This window comes from Pelmatolapia mariae, linkage group LG3_W, assembly GCF_036321145.2.
Source record: "Pelmatolapia mariae isolate MD_Pm_ZW linkage group LG3_W, Pm_UMD_F_2, whole genome shotgun sequence".
NCBI classification, from domain to species: Eukaryota; Metazoa; Chordata; class Actinopteri; order Cichliformes; family Cichlidae; genus Pelmatolapia; species Pelmatolapia mariae.
The window spans coordinates 13,844,503-13,859,742 of record NC_086229.1 but is presented as its reverse complement, the minus strand read 5'-3'; the positions used below and the strand labels follow the sequence as shown (position 1 = coordinate 13,859,742).

The 15,240-nt window shown below is 47.3% G+C and overlaps 1 protein-coding gene across 1 annotated transcript in view; it reads right to left on the bottom strand.

Moving 5' to 3' along the window:
- The window catches only part of LOC134624235 (glutamate receptor ionotropic, kainate 5-like), a 205,449-nt gene extending 190,213 nt beyond the window's left edge, over window positions 1-15,236 (bottom strand). The window contains exon 1 of the mRNA XM_063469197.1: window positions 14,649-15,236. The gene's annotated coding sequence lies outside the window, so the exon portion shown is untranslated. The remainder of the gene's footprint in view (window positions 1-14,648) is intronic.
- Window positions 15,237-15,240: the final 4 nt, after the last annotated feature.

Here is a 15,240-nt window from a genome sequence, read left to right as displayed (position 1 = left end):
TCTCTTTTAGCTCTGCTTTGGTCTCCACCATCAGTGCTGAATATTCACTTCTCTTAAAACAGCGCCCCCTGTGGTGAAAACAACACTTTGTAATGGCGGGGGTGTGATGGCATACAGCCAGTGAGTCTGTGTGTTGGAAAACTGGACAGCTGCCCTTGTAATGATGTTGTTATCTCACTGCATCTTTTGTGCTGTCTCCAGATGCAGAGTGGATTCTGTCGTTCTGTCACGGCCTTCTGGAAATATGGCTGAAACTTTCCTGATGCCTAGTTTAAAGAACAAGTACAAGGCCACTAAGCAGCATCAGCTTGGACAACGCTGCAAACAAACAGCCTCAGGCTGGTGTGTCACACCTGGGATACACTTATAAATCAGATTTTAGCACCAGAATCACTTCTTTAGCTCGGTAAATCCACAAGCCTGTGTATTTTTTCACTGCTTATCCAGCTGAGCTTTACGACGTGTGGAGGGGGGGTTGGAGCCTTTCCCAGCTTTCTCAGAGTAAGAGGTCACCAGTCTCATCCGGCTATCCACGCTCACGTTCACGTTAACATCTACAGTCAGTTTAAATCAGGGATTAATCTAACAAGCAGGCACGTGGATAAGCTGAAAACACAGTTTTAATTGGAAGCTGGAGAAAAATGTCCATTAGCAGTCCAAAACTGAGTAAGGGTACCAGAATCCAAAATACTGGAACAGGAGCAGGAGACCATGAAGAAGATGAACCGACCGAGAAGACAGCCAGAGAAACGTGGCACAGGTGGACAGAATCAAACCAACGAGACAAAAAAGTCGAGGGGAAGAAGAGACAGAGTACCAAAATAAAGCAGGAAGTAACAAGAGAGAAAAACAGTAGGCGAGGTCAAACAAACTGGAACCTCAAGGACTTAAATAATGATGGTGGTCAAAGAGCTACAGGAGATCCAGGACCAGAACCCACACAGAGAGGATGGATTCAAAGCCAGGACCTTCTGGCTGTTAGGTCATATTCTTACAGACCATCGTTTCACAGCTATGAGACTACAACACCAGAACTGGATTTCTTCACAACTGCAGTAGACACTCTTCAAACAGCAGGACCAGCCGCCATGTCTGACATCATCATCACCAAGACAGCAGCTCATAAATATCCTGAGCGCTCACAGCAGCTCTGACCCTGAAACAGCCGGCAGCACGGTGTGTTTGCGAGCGCAGGAAGTTCAGGTGACAACCAGAGGTTTGTTTAGACCTCCTGCACTGAGCTGAAAACACGTTTTTCATTTTGCTGGCATCTTCTTTTTGGCCAAGTGTTCGTCTTTGATGCTTCTGAGCGAGAGAAAGGACGAAGCTTTTCACAGTCTTTTTAGCTGATGGAAGAATTTGTGTTTCAGGGTCAAAATCAGCTCGAGGTAACAGCAGGTACAAAAGCATCCGGTCTGTGAGGGAAAATGTCTCAGAAGCCACTTTATCTGAAGAGTCTTTGACGTCAAACTTAATGGTTTTTTTATTTCTTAAAGATAAAACTAATGGAGCAAACTTTCAACACTTTTTTTCCACCTTGAAAACTTTACTCTGCCGAGGCAGGAGCAATACGCGAAAGAAAAACACCACCTCTGGCTTTAAATCTTTTCATATTTGTATGTTTGGGGGTTATAATGTCTCTCTTATAATGTTTAGGACTTGGTAAAAATATAATTTAAGCACCAAACTGTGTAAAAGAATAAATGCAGAGTAGTTTTTCCATGTTTCTCCAGCATTTTACACAGAAGGCATTGATGCGTGACGCGTCAGTGTAGTTTGCGTCCAGCTGAAGTAGCAGCCGTTTAGCTCAAACTTTTCTTTTAGTTGTTGTACTTGAAATTCAGGCAGGTGAAGAGGAAGCCTGGAGGTCCTGGTGACTTCAGCTCTTAACTACTTGACTGCTCTTCATGTGTAGAGGCAGAGAGCACCACGGATCCCTGCTGGGCTCCATTACATCCATCCATTAGACCCCCTCTGACAGGCTGTACAGCGCGCTAGTGTGCTGAAGGAGGATCGCTTTCACGGCTCTATAAATATGATTGTTGCCATGACATTAGTAAAACAACAGCATCCTATGGGGTGCAGCTGTGAGGGCTGGGGGGGGGGGCTGATTCCTTCAGTTTTACTCAGCGTGTTAACACAATGCGTTCACAAAGTAAAAATGCATCTCTGAATGCAATGGCCTGGGCAGCAACTCCAGTATCACGATTGATGTTCCTGAGACGTCATAAACAGCAGCTGGCAGTGGGAGAAGATATGACCACCATCAGGAGGATGGTACATGCACACACACACACACCACGTTGTGTGATTACAGAGTTTCATGTGATCAGACTCACAATCGCGACCTGCACCATAATTATCGCTGAGCGCAGAGGGTGAGAAACACGAGCAAAGATGCTGCTGCTGCACACTGTTTCTCCTCTCCATTACAGCCCGCTGACTCACCCCGGCAGAGACAAGGAGATGCACCGCTCTATAGCTGCAGAGCAACTTATTGCATAACATCACCTGTAGTGTGTGCTGTGCTGTATGACAGCCACAGAGCATCAGTGGAAATGTCCGGCTGAGTGTTGCTTTTCAGGATTCGGCCCGAGGACAAACCTGAGAACATCTCCAAACCTTTTCTAAGATTTTTGACACATTTTGCCTCCCAGAGCAGCGCCTGCTCTAACCCGAGGCTTCCCAGCATTGCAGTGCACAAACATGCAGAGACAGCACGTTCACACCAGGGGTCAGAATCTATACGTCCTCAAATTAACACCTCAAATGTTGCGTTGGTGCCAAACTGGAACCCAGGTCACAGATGGAGCAGAAGCAGCAAGGAGGCCCAGCTGCAGCTGTAACCCCAGCATGAGGAAACAGTGACTGGAAGCATGCTTCTAAACTTCCCCCTGTTCATGATTTAAACCAGCACCTGTTCACCTGCCAGTCACCACAGTGGGTTTCATCAGTGTGGGCTTAAACAGGTCCAAAGGGCAGAGGCTGCATGTTAGTCACCTCGGAAGTTGCTGTTGGGGCTGGAAGTGACATCACAGCTGAGCTTACCATGAGAGGCACAGTCGTGCATGCCAGTTCTTCAGTTTTGCTAAGGTTGAGATATTTCAGGCTGAGTTCTTCCCCATGAGGAGCCGAATCTGAGCATTAAGTTTCAGAGCGAGCAGCATCGGTTAGCTGTGCATGTCCGCTGCAGACACAGATACATGGGGCCAACATATAAATACCACAACCGTGCAAAAAGCAAACGCAGAGCAGGTCATCTACTAATCGAAAGGTTGGTGGTTCGATCCCTGGCTACTCCAATCTGTATGCCAAATACTCAAGATCCTAACCCCAGGTTGCTCTGTGATTGGAGTATGAATGTGTGAATGTTAGCTAGCATGCACTTAGAGCAAAAAGTGCTTGTATGAATGATGAGGTTGCATCCCTGCTGAACTCTACAACACAATCAATAGGAAGTGAAAATAATCCTTGATTTTATTACTCATCAAAGATGGAGCATTGACTTCTTTGACGGTGCGTTAGAACAATTAACCGCACAGCAGCAGGTTATTTATCTGGTAACAGCACTAAAACTCCTCCCAGCACAGTGCGGTGGGAGTCTGGGTGACATTCAGCGGCTGTTTCCTCTGACAAATGAAATTCCTCATCAGCACGACTCGATGCAGAGCAGCAGGAACGTATAAATCGTGCAAAACTGAAATAATTCCTTAGTCTGCAAAATGTGGAGACCGGCTCTCTGTGGAGTCTGAAAGAGCTGCTGGATGATTTTTATGTGATGTAATATATGGACAGCACACGGAACCAGCAGCTCCCTGCAGCCTTTCAGCCCAAGGTCAGCAGTCGGGGAAGTCTGACGTTCCGCTCTTACGTAACGTGAATCAAATGGAGCTCTTAGTTTATAACAGTGTGCATTACTGCGAGCACGTAATGTTAACCTCAGGTCATCAAATGGTTCTAAATTAGGACAGACTTAGGACGGGCTGGGTTAAAGCCGGGACATCCTAAAACACCAGCCGACCTTATCTCTGTTTTATTTGTTTTATCTGCTGTGTGGGAATGACAGGGGGACAGCCCTCACTGCTCTTATTTTGAAAGTTCAGTTTGCTACTAGCCAGCAAACTCAGCACTTCCAGCTCACTCACTGCTGGTTGCTCATTCATGCTGTGATGGTCCTTGATGGTATCCGGCTGTTTCTGCAAGTAAGACCTTCTCATGTGGTCAGTGCGCTGCAGCGGCACCATCTGCAGCTGCTGGGTCCTGCCAGCGGCTGCAGCTGGGGGAAACCTGTCTCATGAGCACGTGTGCTGAGCTCTCTGAGGCTTCAGAGCAGAGCGAGATGGTGGAGCTTCCTCATAAAAGGAATCATCTGGTGACTCACTCTTACAGAAGTCTGGTGTGAATGTTATTATAGTTGGAGCACACGTGGGAGTGTTGTGACATACAGTGTGTGCAGAAAATTCAATTTCAGAGGTGAACCGAGCAGAAAGCGTTCCCTGCAGTTACAAATATTGTATTCAGGAATTACTTTATGGTCCGGCTTTGTTCATGTAACCTACAACTTTAAAGACTCTTTTGAAGCTTTTATGGCTGCGACTGAAGCTGCACTTTGTAAAAACACCGTATATGTTTTTAATGAGTGCAGACCTTGTAACCAATCACAGAGCACAGGCACCCAAGCCAAACCCGAATCTTTAATCTGAAGCTCGAGTTGTACGTCAAGTGTCCACGCTGTTCATATGAGGTGTGAACCAGATATTTACATTTTATGAATATTCTTCAAAGCTGTCATCAGATATTCATCTTTCATTTCCCGTCACTCAGATCAATCTGCTCTATTATTTATGGCTTCACTCAGTAAAGAGCAGATGAAGGAACATCTGAAAGAGACGTGTTTGTTATTCGAACAAAGAGGAAGATGTTTCTGTAGTACTTGTTACAGTGGTGGCACATTTACAGCCCGCAGCGTTTCTGTCATTCATCATGTGAGCGTGAGACAGACGTCGTCCTCCTGACCGACTGACATTACTTCACGATTCCTCACGCGTTGTGAGAAGGACTCTACTTTAGTTTTACTCTCATCTCGTTTTGACAAAGCGCATGCTTCATGCTACAATCAGCCTCTAAGAAACAGCTGTGTACGAGTCCTCCACTTCGTCCTTGTTAGGCACTTGTAGGTATTGACTGAATTGTCCTAGAGGCAGTGAATCATGAACACAGCAACAAAAAGCACATTCACAGAAGTGATATACTTCATCTCTCCCTGATATGAGTTTGTGTTATTACAGACAGTGAATTAATCAGAAAATGCATCTTCACAGAATATTTACCCACAGTGCCCACTAGCACACAGACTGTATATAAAAGATGAAAAAACGAGACGGTCAGTGATGGTAAAGCTCTTTGTAAAGACCAGTGGGGCGCGCGCACACACACACACACACACACACACACAGACACACACACAGACACAGACACACACACACACACACACAGACACAGACACACACAGACACAGACACAGACACACACACAGACACACACACACACACACACACACAGACACACACACACACAGACACAGACACACACACAGACACACACACAGACACAGACACAGACACACACACACACACACACACACACACAGACACACACACACAGACACACACACAGACACACACACAGACACAGACACAGACACAGACACACACAGACACAGACACACACACACACACACAGACACACACACACAGACACACACACACACACACACACACAGACACACACACAGACACAGACACAGACACACACACACACACACACACACACAGACACACACACACACACACACAGACACACACACACACACACACACACACACACACACAGACACACACACACACACACACACACACACACACACACACACACACAGACACAGACACACACAGACACAGACACACACACACAGACACACACACACAGACACACACACACACACACACACACAGACACACACACAGACACAGACACAGACACACACACACACACACACACACACAGACACACACACACACACACACAGACACACACACACACACACACACACACACACACACACAGACACACACACACACACACACACACACACACACACACACACACACACACACACACATATAAAAGATGTCTGACTGACTAATAAAGAAGGGGGATTTTCTCAGTATCTTGAAGATGTTTCTCCTCTCATCAGAGAAGCTTCTCCGATGAGAGAAGATGTGTTAATAGACCTCTCTGCACTGAATCATATCTGTTATTAATCTCTGTCTCTCTTCCACAGCATGTCTTTATCCTGTCTTCCTTCTCTCACCCCAACCAATCACAGCAGATGGCCCCGCCCCTCCCTGAGCCTGGTTCTGCTGGAGGTTTCTTCCTGTTCAAAGGGAGTTTTTCCTTCCCACTGTCGCCAAAGTGCTTGCTCATAGGGGTCATATGATTGTTGGGGTTCTCTGTATGTATTATTGTAGGGTCTACCGTACAATATAAAGCACCTTGAGGCGACTGTTGCTGTGATTTGTGCTGTATAAATAAAACTGAATTGAATCCAAGAAGCTTCTTCGGTTCTAAAACCAAACGATGGAGAGTCCCAGGTGTTTGGACTCCCACCACTATCTGCAACACAACACAAAGTAATCAGGACCCTGCAGCACCGGGCAGAAAATGTTCCCTCGAAGCCTCAAGGGAAAGAAAAGAAACACACATGTAAAGGAAGCTCTTAAAACATGTGGTTATCCGAACTGGGCTTTCATCAAATCAGCAGAGAGGCACAGAAAAGAAGATCAGACAACAACGAGAGAGGATCAGGAGGACAAACAGAACAATACTGTCATCCCTGATGTAGCAGCTTTATTAGAGAAATTCAGGAGTCTTCAAGACTCGGCTGTCTAGCTGGATCCAAAGGTCAAAGGTCACTCTTTGAGGATACCAGTGGACAGAGAAGACAGATGGTTTGAAAGAAACATCTATGTCTGCTGTGAACGACCATCTTTGAACAGAGGGCGGGGCTTAAGACACCAACTGTCTGCCATCTATAATCCAGTTCCCAGACGCCTTAACGCCCACTCACATCCTGGGCCATCTGACCTCAGGAAATCACATGATAGGGTGGGGCCAGGTTTCACAATGAGCTCACCCGAAACCCTGGCTGATTGTGACCTACACCCGTTTTCACGCCTTGGCTCATGTGATTAGGTAGAGGATCATTAGGGGGTCAACGTCATTCTTAGGGACACTCCCACAGGGCTTAAATATCTCCACCATTTGGTTTTAGAACAGAAGAAGCTTCTCAGATGAAACGTCTTCAAGAAACTTAAAGACGTCCAGACACTTTTCTTTCCAAGCTGCTTAGATTATGTCTTTAGTTGCTCATGTTTTCAATGTAATTTTATTTATATACCGTTAAATCACAGCAGTCACCTCAAGGTGTTTCACACTGTAAGATAAAAAGCTTTATTGTTTGAAACGATGTTCATTTAGTAAATTATTGTTCTATTACAGTCAATAAGAGAGTCAGTGCAGGTGACAAATGGCTTAGACGACAGCTTGATCCTCCCACATATGTACTGTATGCATGCAGCATGTGTACTGTATGCATGCAGCATGTGTACTGTATGCATGCAGCATGTGTACTGTATGCATGCAGCATGTGTACTGTATGCATGCAGCATGTGTACTGTATGCATGCAGCATATGTACTGTAATGTTTGCAGCCAGCAGAGCAGACAGTGTTTTTTTCATCTAAGTGAACAGGACGTGATGAAACGAAGGTGCAAATGTGACGCAGATATTATCACAGACATGTGAACTAACTCTAACCTCCGGGCTCATTCTGACAGACTTTTAGCCTGTGAACATCGGGCCTGCACTAAAGTGAAAAATGTAGTTTCATTTTTTTCCATCGCCACTTGTGTAATCTTCAACATCTAAGTTTTTCATTTCCTGGGCCGCTTACGTCTCTCGTCGCTGTGCAACATCAGGTTGGTGCCAGCTGTGCTTTTATAATGAATTTCTTGTACATAAACCCTCCTTCTGTTCTTTCACTTCATCCAGCCGCTTTGACTGAAGTGAGACAGCCTCCAATTAAAACCCAGCATTTCATCTCGCTGTGCACCACACATCACGTCTCTGGCACATTGGCTTTGTAAAAAGGATGCCCACGCATGCTTTAATTACATTATAAAAGTGCGAGGCCTGACATCTCCGCCACCCCGCCCGGCATAAACTGTGATGGCTCATTCTCGCTCGCTGACAGCACCCATATTTGTTGAGCGAATGGCTTTTCAAACGGCGGCGATTGAGCTTCTAGCTGATGTCACTTGGCGTGTAAGACATGATGAACGAGGCGAGCAGAGGACGGGCTGAAGGGTGAAGGGTGATGTGCGGCTGCTGGCACAGTGTAGGTTCATAAAGTGAAAGTCACGCAGAGAGAGGCGACACGGGGTTGAGGTCATGACGCCGTCTGGGCGTCACTCAGCATGCTCTTAAATTTGTCGAGGGTTGCATCGGCTTCTTTTCCCGCTTCCTTCCCCTCAAGGACACATGTGATCGTTCCCTCTGCCGCTCAGACTCCTCATTTTACCTCTCGCTGTCTCTTTGTGTCGCAGGTCATCAGAACATCTTAATCCAACAGAAATGAAATGAGCTGTCTGAATATCCCGGGTGTGAATAACCGCCTGACTGTAACGGTGCTTTAATTTTATTTTTTTGATCAATTATCGATGCTACGTTAACCAAATTATGCTGGAAACGATGGCGTGTTTTCATGGCTGCTGTCAGGAGATCAAACAAAGGCTTGTTGGACCACACAGGTTCGAATTCTTCGTCACCAATGTGAGGAAAACCAGTGCAACACAAAAGATAACAACTGTGAAGTGACAAATACAAGTGCAACAATCAGATGAGCGCCACCTCGCTGCTGTAAAACACAGGATGATGATTATTGTTGACTCAACATGAGACAGGAAATACTCAAAGCGTCGGGGAGTCGTTTGTCTACAGACCGAGACCAAAGTGTTTCCAAACGGAGCTCGGGTTGTTTCTCTGCGAAACCACTCCCAAAGAGCTGTTAGCTGAAGACCAACATATCTCAGCGTGGTGTGCAGCATGGCCCTGGAAATCTGAGGAAACTGGACAGAAGAAGAAGTGTGAGGCCTGAGAACACTACAGCAGATGGTCTGAAAGTCACGTCCTTAATAAAGAGGAAACAATCCAGCAAAGACCGGACACATGGACACGGGAGCTTTGTAAAAAGGATCCCACACACGCTTTTATTACAACACAAAAGTGTGAGGCCTGGCAGCTGAGAGAGGATCTGGACCTTCAGCCGATCATCTGCTGTTCACTGAAGCCTCATCAGGAATGTCCCAGTGAAGGACGTCAGGAAGCTGTTCTTAAAGAACGGAACGACAGAGGCGTGAAAATGACACAAGAACTGGTCTGAAGATCAGAGGACCAGGACTGATGGAGAGCTGGATCCACAGCCTCATCCTGAAGGTCCTCACAGAGACGACGGAGAGCTGCTCAGAGTTCAGACTGAGCCGAGGATGAAGCTGCTCACACCAAATATTCACTTCAAAGTTTTTTCATACGTTCACCTCACCGTGTTCAGTTGATATCCATCCACTGCTCTGTCTGCTAGCACCACCCGCAGCTCCAGCAAAGCCTGGACTTGTGCCACGCAGTCATCTGACCCATGGTGTGCGTCGCTGAGGGGGGCGCCTTAACAAGTAATGGCTCTTCTGGTGGAAGCTTTGCTTGCAGAGTCGGGGACAGAGCTGCTTTTCCACAGTTAATGTTCCTGACAGGACTTTTTTACAGAAAAATGAAATGTGTTTTTGTTGAAAGGCCTAATTATTGCATATAGCTTTCAGGAAATAGCCATAGCCTTTTACTCTGCATCATAAACTCGTCCTGTCTCTTAGCTGCTCAGCTTTGTGCCATTACGTCAGCACTCGCAGGCTCACTTTACATTCTCAGCACCGGATCGCTGAGTTTAGACGCCAGTCTTCAGTCACTGCTCGTCTGCGTCATCGCTCCGCGTCCTTGGACTCACGTTCCTCACCGAGGACATTTGGGTTGTTGCTCTGTCGGTGTCAGTGCTGGTGAAGCGGCCCGTGTTCACAGACCTGGAGAATCTGTCATAATACAGCATCATGGCCGAGCACACAGAGGCAGCGAGCGGTTCAGTTAAAGCTGAATACTCATTTTTATAATGTGTTGCTGGGAAGTTACCAACAACAGTACACCCGGTCAATATTACAAAGTAAATGTGACGAATGTTGTCAAAGTTTCTCTCATGTTGTCAAAGTTGCTTGAAGCTCCATCGAGCTGCCCAAGCTCGAATGACAGGAAGCCGCCATTTTACCAGCGTTTCCAGCCAGACTGTTCAGTTCCAGCAGCTGGTGGGAAATCTGAATGAGCTCAGTGACCCTGAACAGCTGATCATGGGAGTCACGACCCTGATCGAGGAGAACGTGAACGAGAATAATCGATTATCTCAGAGGCGTCCTGTCACAGGAGTGTGTGTGTTTGTGTGTGTGTGTGTGTGGGTTGCAGCAGCTCCCACTGGAGCACTATGAAACAGACTGAATTTATTTCTCTGTGCATTGCCTGCATGCTTTCACTGAACACCGCCATGAATAAGAACACACAGACACACACAGGGCTGCATAATTTCATGTAAAAGCTGAAACTGAGCACACACACACACACACACACACCTGCAGCCTCCAGTCGCTGCTGACGCTCGTGCGGAACAAACTCCATCACCCTGCGCTGTCACCCAAAGTGACAGCAGCAGGGTAACGCGCTCCGCACGCATACATTAAACCTCGAGACGCTCGCCGTTCCACTCGCCGCGCTCACGTCTGATTGCTCACATTCTCGTAATGACACGCTCCGTCTCATCGCTCACACGCCGCGCTGCACCTGACACAGAAGCAGCGTCACGTGTAGGTAGGTTGACGCTGTCGCAGATCAGGGCCGTGGCGATTTGCGGTCTCGGCCGAGCGACAGGAACTGCAAATCACCTCCACTCGTGGTTTTACTGTTGAGCGCTGACGAAATACCAAACGTGAGCGAGTTTATTTGAGGAGCCGCTCCGCTCAGCGGCCTCAGCTCTGGTGGCCTTCTTGAAGTAAGCGAGCGTAAGCGCCCGCTGTCCAAACAGTGAATTATCCCCATCCACAGCGCGGTTTAGTGGCGACACGCTGCCGGAGAGGCTGTTCGCTGAAGAATGCCGCCGGCAGCAATTACGAGCACCTAATCACTGCCAGGGACATCCCTGAGGGAGGCCCGTCCCGGCGCTCACACGGAACACGCTGGCGCAGAGCTGGATCGAGTCCCCGGTCGTGCGTGTGAAGAAGAAAAAGGGGATCCTTCCAGAGGACCTTTCAGTGGTACTGACGATCGTTTGTTCTGGTAAACAGCAGTGATTACAGCCATGTTTCATCCAGCTTATCTAAACCAATTAGGAAGATTTTTTTGCCTTTGAAGTTTGCTCCTCTGCAGCTGTAGTCTCCATGAATTTAAAACCATTACAGTGGATTACAAAGGCACTCCTGCAGCTTAATCCACTCTCCAGCTACTGTATATGCTTAGCTTGTTAACAACACACAAAGGGCAGCACATGGCTAAATAAGGCTACATGCTCGTCTCCATCTGAGACCACTGTGGTTCTTATGTTTCATCTTCAGTATTTAATATTCTTTCAAACTGAGATACAACATTTGGAAAGACGTCCGAGAGCGTCGGTTATCCCGCTGCGTAGCAGTAACGAGCTCTTCTGCTTCTCCAAAGCAAACCAATCTCAGCACACCTGTGCGTGTGATTAAAGGCTTTCCTTCATGAAAGAACGTGCAGTTAAACATTTATTTATTTAACGTTATTCTACACAGTGTCTTCAAGGCTTTTTGCACATGTCCCCAATAACACTGATGCTTTTACATCAAACAGTGCAAACTGCAGCGTGCATGCTTGGGTTGCAGCAGAAGCAAACAGAGCTGTCAGTCAGCGGTAACTCTAACCCTAGTTAGGGTGCGAGCCTTTCTTCTGGGTTCATCAAATACTTGCAGTTAGGTGAGGTTACCTGCAGGAGCATTTCCACAGCATGCCTAATCCTTACTGAGCGCCTAAACCAAAGCAGACTGCACGTAAATGTCAAAGGAAACAGCAACTGTACATGAAGACAACCTAAGTAGGAATGCAAAGCTTCCAGATGGGACATGAACTGTGGTCAAAAATCAAACAGTCACCCCTCGAGAACATTAGCTTTATCCTAAAGAGAACTGCTAGTTCTTTGCAGTTTTCACTAAATGGTTCTTATAGAGCTTTTCTACAACATGTGTCAACCTGCCATTCACATTCACACTCAGGGTTCAGTGTATTGCTTGAAGATACTTTGGCATGCACGCTGGCTCAAACCACCAACCCTCTACCTCGGCCACCCATGGAATGAGAATAAGTGGCTGCTTCAGTTCGAGCAATGCAACATTTTGTATTTGGAGCATGTTTTAATGTTTTCACTTTGTTCTGTTGCCTGTTAGAGAAAAACTGAAGCCAGTTTCTGCATTAGCTTCAGTTAGCAACAAGCTAACTACTCACATATGGCTGATGAACGGATGGAGTTGTTATATCGTCAACATATTTCCCTTCCTGCCTCCACCTGGGTTTTTTTGGGTTGGACTCTGGTTCGTGTGGACCTGTGGGTTATGACGTCCGTCTGGTTCTTGCTGGATTCCTCAGCTGGCACGTTTATGCAGCTAATCTGCTAATCTCCTCTGCAGAGAGTTTACTCTCCACCTGTCTGTCAGCGGGCCTTTGCTGGACCCCACCTGCCACTCATTTCTCCATCTTCCTCCTCACCCTGGGATTTCTACCGAGCCATCTTTTCTGCAAATATGGTTTAATGAAGCCTTTACCTCTGTGTCCATGTCTGCTGTGCTGCTCTGGAGTCTGTCTGATCTTTGGAAATCCTGACAGCTGGACTTCATGTGCTGTGAGGAAAAGTCCATCTCAAGCTAACAGTGAAATGTTTTCAGTTACTGAAGCTGAAGGCGCTGCAGTAAAAGTCTGCAGAGCATCTCAAAGAGGAAACCCAGCATCTGCTGATGTCCACGAGTTCTTCATCCAGTCAGTGGCTGCAGACAATTTTTATGCAAAACACTAAATTCAAATAAAACAAAAATAATGTTGTGCAATTAGTCCCAGCAGGTGGGCTTCATCTTAGGACCACCCCTCACACCCTGAGCAGTCGTGTGGGGGCGGAGGTCACCTTGCTGAATTAAAGCTGACGTCAGCTGCGCCGTGACTGCTCGATTTAAAAGGTTAAACTCCAAAACTCCACCGTCGTCCCAACATTTATGGATCCATCTCTACTGCAGAATAAAGTTTGAAAAGCTCTTCACTCTGAGGGTGAACGCTGATCTTTGCCCATGTGACCGCCACTTACCACAGGACGGAGGTTTGTGCTGTCCTGTGAGGACGTGACTGATAGTGGAGCAGCTGAAGTGGATTGCGAGTCACAGTTATCCTGCCAAACTGAAGTCTGAAGATGCTTGAGGACTTTAATGACCTGCACAAAACCTGAAAGCTTTGCATTTACGATCAGTACTGCGGATCCGTTTACACCAACGACATCAGCAGGTTCGACTCAGCGGTCGGCCGTCAGTCTCTGATCGGCTCTTTCACCAGCGCTCAGCAATTAACCGAGCAGCGATGATGAAGGCAAACACGAGCTGATGAAAGATTTGCTCACAATCAGGCTCCACCAAACAATTAATAAACATTTCAGCTGCAAATTGGACCACATGGGACGTTTTAGGATGCGAGTACTTTTCATCAGATGAATAATTTATCACTCGAATGAAACAATTTCCCTACTGGTTCCTTCATGTTCGTGTGTGTGTGTGTGTGTGTGTAAGCTCAGCTACACGCTGATGTTCAGTTTCTAACAGCAGGCTAACTTGGAACTTGACTGTTATTCACCGGCTGATGCAAACAGGCTGATGCATGAATGCATATTCAGCTCACTCGTATATATTTATACATATTAATGTGCACCTGTGTGTGTGTGTGTGTGTGTGAGAGAGAGATGGGGGAGGTGTGGAGTTGGTGGAGAGTGTGAGGAGGCCGGGGAGTGATGGATGAAGAGAAAGATGGAGGGATTATCGGGGTTCAGCCCCACACTGTCGATTTTATGTCAGGCCCTCTGCCTCTCAGCTTCAGGCGCCGGAGTGCTGATGACTTCCAGGTTACAGAACATGGATGTGTGTGTGTGTGTTTTACCCGATGGTGTAAATGAGTGATGGCTGCAGGAAAGGAGGAATGAGAAGATGGGAAAGGAAAGCGAGGAAAGTGTGAGAGAATAAAAATGAGGGGTGCAAACGTCTGATGGATGGGTCGTTCAAAAGTGATGGATGGAGGTGACGGAGGGGCAAAAGTGGTGATGGATGGAGATGATGGCAGTGAGAGGAAGTCTAAATGAGGTGGAGTGAAAGAGACGGCAGCGAGAAAATGCAGAAAAAGCAGCGGACTGAAGGAAAAGAGCAACACACCCTGTACCCCTGCACACACACACACACTCTTACCCAGCTGTCTCTCCACTCTGTGGGCGAGCGAGGCTGCAGACAGTCGTAGCCCCGGCACAGTTACGGCAAAGAAGCCGGCTGAAGGCTGGAGACGAAGGAGGGAGGAAAAGACGGAGAGAGCGAGCGAGAGGATGATGCACGGCGGTAGTCGCTCGCCCGCGCGTGCAGCACAGACGTCTCAGTAAGAAGAAAAAGGAGCAACAGACACAACAGCAGCAACTCCTCGTGACCAGAGAGCGAAGCTTTACTCCAGCCTCACACACACACACACACACACACACACACACACACACACACACACTGAGCTCCCTGTCGCAATGGCACCGTCAGCTCTCCTCGGGCTCAGTGTGCGAGGTGACAAACGAACACACGGACCTCCAACACCTCCTCTTCCTTCCTCCCTTGCTTCCTCAGCTGTGCCTCCTGCTGCTGCGTGCCCTGTTTATCCAGTAACACAGCAGAAACACGGCTGTTCTTCTTCTGCGTCTTTATTCCAGTTAATTATGCTCCGGTGTGCGCCGGCTGCTGGGAAGGCTCTGGCGTCTCCGTGTCCTTCACTGTCGGACTAACTGGCTGCCGCTTCACAGCGCAG